This window comes from Diceros bicornis, chromosome X (assembly GCF_020826845.1).
Source record: "Diceros bicornis minor isolate mBicDic1 chromosome X, mDicBic1.mat.cur, whole genome shotgun sequence".
NCBI lineage: Eukaryota > Metazoa > Chordata > Mammalia > Perissodactyla > Rhinocerotidae > Diceros > Diceros bicornis.
Window position 1 is genome coordinate 27299970 of NC_080781.1, and position 8642 is coordinate 27308611.

Below are 8642 nucleotides of genomic sequence, written 5' to 3' on the forward strand. Positions count from 1 at the left end.
AAAAAAGAAAGAGATAGCACCTCTCAACTTGTTTTATAGGACTCGTCTAACATTGCTATCAATACTTGAGAAGGATACTACAAAAAAACTTACAGAACAAATATATACAAATCCTAACCAACATATTAGAACATTGAATCTAGCAATCTATAAAAAGTACAAGACATCAAGACTAATAGGATTTATTCAGGTATCCCAGAGTAGTTTCACATTCCAAAACCAAAGGCTGTAATTTTACCACATTCACACAAAGGAGAAAAATCATTTAATCATTTTAATAAATGCAGAGAAGGCATTTGAATATGGTTAATACCTATTCATAATAAAAAACTTGATAAACTGGGAATATGAAGAAATTCCTTAATCTGATTAAGAGGACCTACAAAAAGTCCTACAACAAATATCATATTTAATGATAAATTACTGAAGGATTTACACCTGAGACAGGGAATGAGTCAATGCTTCCCATTATCACTACTTCTATTAAACGTTGTTTTGGAGGTCCTAGTCTATGCAAAAAAAAAAAAAAAATTAAAATCCTAAGGATTGAAAAGAGCGAAACTACCTCTATTTGATGACACAATTGTGCACATTAAAAAATCCAAAATATTCTACAAACTATTAATATTAATAAGTAAATTCAGCAAGGACACTGTATATGTGTTTAATATACAAAAATTTATGATATTTTTATATACCAGCAACAAATAGAAAAAATTATAATAGGATTAAAATGTCAAATATCTGGGATTAAATCTAATGAAATATGTGCAGGTATTCTGGACTGAAAACTGCAAAATATTACTAAAAAGGCATGAAAGAATATCTAAATAAATGGAGGGATGTATCATTTTTTACAGATTAGATGACTCAATATTGTAAAGATGTTAAGTGATCTACAAATTCAACACAATTCCTGGCAGGCTTTAGTAAAAATTGACAAGTTGGTTCTCAAATTTATTTGGTACACCAAACAATCAACAATAACAAAGGCAATCTGGACTAAGAAGAACACAGTTGGAGGGTTTACACTATCAGATCCCAATTTTTTAATAAAACAATTGTATATATACATACAATGGAATATTATTCAGTCATAAAAAGGAATGAAGTTCTGATACCTGCTACAACATAGAAGAACTTTAAAAACATTATGCTAAGTGAAATAATCTAGACAAAAAGGGACAAATATAGTATGAGTCCACTTATATGAAATATCTAGAATAGGTAAATTCATAGAGACAGAAAGTAGATTAGAAGTTACTTCGTGTTGGGGGGAGGTTGGAAAGTAGGGGGATGGGGAGTTATTGCTTAATAGCTACAGAATTTTTGTTTGGGGTGATGAAAAAGTTTTGGAAGTAGATGATGGTGAAGGTTACACATTGTGAATGTAATAAATAACACTGAATTATACACTTAAAATAGTTAAAGTGACAAATTTTATGTTATATATATATTTTACCTCAATTAAAAAAATAAATATACCAAAACTATCGAATTGCACACTTTAAAATGGGTGAAGTATATAGTATATGAATTATATCTTGATAAATCTGTTAAAAATGATTGTTATTAAGCCAGTGTGGTACTAGTTGAAGGGTAGACATAATCAAATGGAAGAGAATAGAGAATACAGAAGCAGATTCATACCTAAACGCTCACTTGATTTATGACAAAGTTGTCACAGCAGTACAGTATGATAAGGATTATCTTTTGATAAATAGTGAAGGATCATTTGATGTTGGTTTTCATTATAAATTCATATGCACCACTTAATTTTAAAGAGTAAGAATGCATTAATTTAATAAACATTTTTAAATATTAGATTTAAAAAGTATCCAAGGTAGAAAGATGAAGACTCACAAGTTAAGTAACTAAGTAAAAGTAATTAATAAAATAAATAAATAAATAAATAAATAAATAAATAAATAAATAAAACACCTTTTGGAGAAGGCTAGCATGCATTAATTGTTGATTCAGTCTATACAATAGGTTAAGGCTAAGTAACTTTGATTTATGGTACTTGTTGAACTGGATTTATCTCCATCTTGCTTAAAAACTGTCAATATACACCTGACCACTAAATTAACTACCTCATCCCTTTTCCAGCCTAATTCTTTAGAATGATTCATGCAAAATAATAGTGGTGTATTCTTTGGCATTCATGTACCGTCATCCACTGTCACCATTCTTTCCACAACAAATCACACAGCCAAATCAAATGGTCAGGTTAAACAAACAAAAAAAACAACAATCTACATACCAGCCCTCCACCCCCACCCCCACCACGTAAGCACCCATGAAAAAACACAAGTACAAATATTTGCAACATGTAACATGCAACAGGGGAGGTGGTTAATGTCTAACCTTGATCCACTGAAGATTTGTCTGCTTGAGCTTATTTTCAAGTTTATCTTGCTCTTCTGGGCTTATGGGAGCACTCACAAGCACTGTTCCTCCAGTTTCATTTAATTGTTTTAGAATTCCCTGGCGCAGGGGCAACTCTTCTGCCAGTAACTGAAACAGACAAATGCAACAACGTTTAAAATGAATTACAGCACAGTTCCAACTGCCTCGTCTTTGCCTTTATTGATTAGTCTATCAAAACGAAGCAACTTGACCAAAGGCCCACTGGTGTCTCAAATACCAACAGTTTTCTACAGAGCGCGGAGCTGATGGACTGAAACACCCACTCCCAAGTAGATAAGCCTATCCTAGAAAGGACCAGAATATCTCATCTCAGAGATGTTTTCCCAAGAGAAAAATGTTACATGGTATGATGAGCTCTAAAGCAACAGCTCAAACAGATTTAAGAGCCTGAAAACACATCTCGATCGGAAATAGAACAATCTGGATAAATTCATCATCCATCCTCTCAGGTATTAAGCCTCCATGCTATAACCTACCACTGAGTAAGAAACTGCATTACCATATTAAGAGATGACTAACACTGAGAACATACCAGGTACCAGGGACTGTGCTAAGCTCTTCACGTATATTATTTCAGTTAATTTTTATATAAGAATTCTATGAAGTAGATCCTATTATCTTCATCTTATATAGAAGGAAACTGAGAGAGGTTAAATATGAACAGAGAGGCTAATTACCAGGTCCAAGGACACAAAAGTAGCAACAGAGTTGTAATTTAAATTTGGGCAGTTTCATTCAAGAACCCTTATTTTTGACTTCTTCACGTCCTTTAATTTCTCTACTCATTCAGCATCACATTATAAACGTCTTTTCCCAAGACCTACAAAGCCACCACGGTTTTAATAGCTGTCTTTTATTTATTTGTGTCATCTAGAGCTGCAGTGTCCAATACAGTACCACTAGTTACATGAGGCTATTTAAATGTAAATTAATTAAAATACAATACAATTAAAAAACTCAGTCACAGTAGCTACCTTTCAAGTACAAAAGGCACATACAGCTAGTGGCTACTGAAATAAACAATGTAGAACATTTCCACCATCATAGAAAGTTCTATTGGACAGTGTTGATCTAGAATATCTAGGAGGAAAAGAAAATCAATGCATATTTATTAATAAGTGAATGCCGCTAAACATGTCTCTTAAATGAGTTATCAATTATATTGCTATATATGACACTCAATACATTTAAGAAAGATGAATTTTCAAGAGCAGAGTGAGTTCATTTTTCCATGACATAATGAATATGGATATAAACTTTTTATGTTTTGAATCTCAAATACCTAACACAATATCTGACATATACTATGTGCTTAATATTTGTTTACTGAATTAAGCAACATTTTTATTTTTATACCTTATCCTCTCTTCAGGCACAAATTTCTTGTTTCATAGAAATAAGTAGTTGACACTGGAGTCGAATTTGCATGTGCAAACCAACTGAATCATTGATAAAGGAGCAAGCAATTCTGTTTCCCTTTGATTATGTGACCTTGTAAAATGAGGATAATAGCAACCATTTTGAAAATTGATTGATATGAAAATTTAATAAAATAGCAGATGTAAATACATCTAATCTTTAGCACATAATAGGGGATGATTAAATGTTAATTTCTTTTTCCCTTTGACCTTTCCTTCAAGGACTAAAGTAAAACAGATCCAAAAGAATTTCTTTCCTAAAACTAAAACCATGAAAGTTAATCCGACCGCACAATCAGAGCATGTCAGTCAGCCAGGTGAGGTCATCAGTAATAAGCAGATATCACAGTAGGAAGGCATGACAAGCCACTTGAATAAGCTGGATGTCTATTCAACCAGTATAGAATGTAAACCAACACCATGACCCCCCCACACCCAGACAAAACAAACCAAAACAAAACATTGCTTCAGGCAACTTGAATGCTTTTAATTAGAGGCTGAAGCTGTGGAACTGATTTAGCAATTAAGATCTTCCCTAAGAAATGAGATTCATTTCTCTAAAGATTCTCCTCAGTTTTTAAAAATAACTTGGAGTTGTGGAATTCTCTAATACGTCTAAAATTAATTTCAAATTAGTTTTAAAAATACTGCCATGCAGGGCCAGCCCCAGTGGCCTAGTGGTTGAGTTTGGTGCACTCCACTTTGGAGGCTCTGGTTTGGTTCCTGGGCGTGGACCTATACCACTCGTCTGTTAGCGGCCATGCTGTGGCGGCGGCCCACAAGAAAAGAAAAAGAGAGGAGACTTGGCAATGGATATTAGATCAGGGCAAATCTTCCTCACCAAACAAACAAACAAACCAAAAAACCTGCCATGTATTTTACACACAACCACACTTTAAAAAATATATATACTCATTGGGAAACACTGGGTTAAGACAAAATAAAGTTGTGAGAAAAACTAGTGAGGAACTATCAATAACCTAATGGACAGGAAATCAATGATTAAATACATTAAAAAATAGATTCATATACTCTTTATACAAGTAGGCCCTGGGGGGATTTTAGAAAATAAAATTACCTTGACTTGATCAAGTTTTTCTTTTAGCTGCTGCTCGTTTCCAGGTTCAAGTGGAATACTACTAATGTTATCCACTTCTTCCAACCATAAAACAAATTCATTTAAATCTCTTTGAAATTCTGACAAGATATTCTTTTGTTCTTGTAGCCTGAAGAAAAAAGAATAAAATTGTTATAAACAACATATCTCTCAAACTATTTTTTTTAAGAAAACTGAAAACAAAACATGGCACACACTTTCAAGAAAAGAAGCTATTTAAAAGATGGTAACAATATACAATTTTTTGAAAAAATTTATTCACTTTGAAAAAGCAATATCAATATCTCAAAAATCTATAAAATATGAGATTAAAATCAGTCAAAAATTCTAATTTTAAAATTCCAACAACGTTATGATATTAAACTAGAGCAGTGTTTCTCAACCTCAGCACTACTGACATTTAGGGTTGGATACTTCTTAGTTATGAGGGGCTGTTCTGTGCATTGTAGGAGGTTTAGCAGTAGCCCTGACCTCTACCTGTTAGATACCAATAACATCTCCCCAAGTTCTTACAACCAAAAATGTCTTGAGGCATTGCCAAATATCCACTTGGGGGCGAAACTGCCCCTAGTTGAGAACCACTGCACTAGAGTAAGTATATAATCTGAATTTGCATGTTTTAAAATGCTTAAATAAAATACACCCTTATGGAAAATTGTAGGGTAAAAGTAAAAACAAGAGAATTAATATAGAAACACTAAATTATTACATGTTAAAAGATTTGCCAAATTTTGACTCACAATACTCCTTGAGGAAAGAGGGAAATTGATTTAAAATACTTAACATACGTTGTACTAGTGGAAGTTTTTAATTACAAAGAGGCATATACTGTATGTTATTCAATTAGCCATAAATTTATTCTTACAATATTGAATCATAACACAGCTGAGCAAAAAGGTCTGCACTTAAAATAATTTACAAGTTTTTGTCTGGTTGTCTTTTGGGAGATATATATCCCCTAGGTAAGCTTTTAATTGAAGTATAATATACATACAGGAAAGTTCACATATAACTGCATAGCTCAATATAGTTTTAAAAGTCGGATACACCAAATAACCAGAAAAAGAAATAGAATGTTATCAGAAGCCCAGAGACCCCCTCTTGCCCCTTGCAGTCACTACCTCCAAGTGTAACCTGTATTCTGTCAACTTTATTTTGCCTGTATTGAACATTACGTATATGGAATCATGTGGTATTTACTCTTTTGTGTCTTGTCTCTCTCACTCAACATAATGGTTTATAATCATCATCCATGTTGTGTGTAATTGAATTTGTTTATTCTCCTGGCTGTACGGTATCGAATTGTATAAATATATAAATTTATCTCTCTGTTAGTGGACATTTGGGTTGTTTCCATTTGAGGGATGTTTAGCTAATTTGTTTTTTTGCTTCAAGTTAACAAATATTTATTGAGGGCTTACTAATTTCCAGGAACTCTAATTGGCATTAGGATTAGAGATAGATGTGTCATGTACCTTGCCTCGAGGATCTCACAGTCCGTGGGAGGAAACAAGCATATAAACTGAGGACTATGATGGAGTATTGTAGAAGGATAAGTTATTTCTGGGGAGAGCATAGGCGACGTCCAAGAGAAGATAATGGTCTACCTGGGTCTTGAAGCATGAAGAGAGATCCCCATGTGTGGAATTAAGACATAGCCAGTCTTATTCACAGCCTGTGCAAACAGGGTGTTCAGAGAACTACAATTACACACATTTCCCAAACCAGATCTGGTGAGTGGATTTATGGGCGTCTATACCCAGTTTTGCTCTTTTGTCCAAAGCTTGGCTAAAGTCTGCTCTGGGGCACATGAGGAGACATTGTCTTCTCTGTCTAATCTCAAGACAGCAGATCCTATGGAAATCCAAGTCATATTACACCACCATTGCACTCAAAACTCTTCTAATGCTTCCTAGTTCATTCATAGCAAAAGCCAAAGTCACTACAGCATTACACGAGGGTCTAGATCTGTGCTGTCCAACATGGTAGGCACCATCACATGTGGCTACTGAGCACTTAAAATGCTGTAAGAGGGGCCGGCCTGGTGGCTTAGCAGTTAGGTGCTGCGCGCTCCGCTACTGGCGGCCCGGGTTCGGATCCTGGGCGCGCACCCACGCACCGCTTCTCCGGCCATGCTGAGGCCGCGTCCCACATACAGCAACTGGAAGGATGTGCAACTATGACATATAACTATCTACTGGGGCTTTGGGGAAGAAAAAAAGGAGGAGGATTGGCAATAGATGTTAGCTCAGAGCCGGTCTTCCTCAGCAAAAAGAGGAGGATTAGCATGGATGTTAGCTCAGGGCTGATCTCCCTCACAAAAAAAAAAAAAAATGCTGGAAGAGGAATTGAGATGTGCTGTAATGTAAAACACACACCAGACTTCAAAGACTCAGTACAAAAAAAATGAGCTCTGTACCTTCTATTCAATTTTGCTGTGAACCTAAAACCACTATAAAAATAAAACTATTTTAAAAAGGAATGTAGGGCCGGCCCCGTGGCGCAGTGGTTAAGTGCGTGCGCTCCGCTGCTGGTGGCCCGGGTTCAGATCCCCAGCACGCCGAGGCACCGCTTCTCTGGCCATGCTGAGGCCGCGTCCCACATACAGCAACTAGAATGTGCAACTATGACACACAACTATCTACTGGGGCTTTGGGGGAAAAAAAGGAGGAGGATTGGCAATAGATGTTAGCTCAGAGCCGGTCTTCCTCAGCAAAAAAGAGGAGGATTAGCATGGATGTTAGCTCAGGGCTGATCTTCCTCACAAAAAAAAAAAACAAAACAAACCAAAAAAAAAAGGAATGTAAACCATCTCACTAGTACTTCTTATATCATGTACAGGTTGAAATGATAATATTTTTAATATATTAGGTTAAATAAAATATTTATTGGTTATTATTAGGTTAAATGAAATATTTATTTCACCTGTTTCTACTTTTTTTTTAAATGTGCAACTAGAAAAATTTAAACTATAGATGTGGCTCACCTTATTTTTCTATTGAATGTCTGCTGCATGAATGAATGAATTCTGCCATCATTTTCAATCTTGCATGCCTTTCTGTTTTAAAAGAATCTTTCCCATTCTTTGCAACACTGATCCTGAAACATGGTCTAATTTACCCACCAATGTGCACTACAGTAATTCACCAAATTAAAGACACCTTCAGTTGAAGGTCGTATAACACCATTCTAAGTACTACTGGGACATGGGTTGGAATGGTGAATGCTATTGATTAACGACAACACTTCTCACTTAGAGGCTTTGTTTTACCAAGAAATTGTTCTTTTAGATTTATTTATATTTTTTTAGATTTTATTTATATTTAAAATATAGAATTTATTTATATTTAGATTTATAATATGAGTAATCATATATTCCTCTTGCATATGCATAAAAAGTAAAATACAAGTGAAAAAATTGGTGAGGTCTTCCTAAAACTTCCTCATATTTAAAGTCTGACTCGCCTATGTTACTTTTCCCTTTATAGTAATTGACTTCTGTCTTTTTCCACACAATATCATCCTCTGTGGTATCAAGAGTATGGTATCAATGTAGCATTTCTTAAGAGGGCTTCACTATTGTTGGATTTTCTTCTAAACCACATGTGGCCTGGCCAGCAGAGATTGTAAAACCCATCCTGATTTCAGTGATGTTAGTATGATAAAACGTACAGCTT

General features: G+C 34.8%; 1 protein-coding gene across 3 annotated transcripts in view; it reads right to left on the reverse strand.

Moving 5' to 3' along the window:
* The window catches only part of DMD (dystrophin), a 743617-nt gene extending 738543 nt beyond the window's left edge, over nt 1–5074 (reverse strand). For all 3 annotated transcript variants that reach the window (XM_058535613.1, XM_058535611.1, XM_058535612.1), the window contains exons 1-2: nt 4927–5074; nt 2368–2517 (exon numbers count right to left, since the gene is read on the reverse strand). The gene's annotated coding sequence lies outside the window, so the exon portion shown is untranslated. The remainder of the gene's footprint in view (nt 1–2367; nt 2518–4926) is intronic.
* Between the last annotated feature and the right edge of the window lie 3568 nt (nt 5075–8642).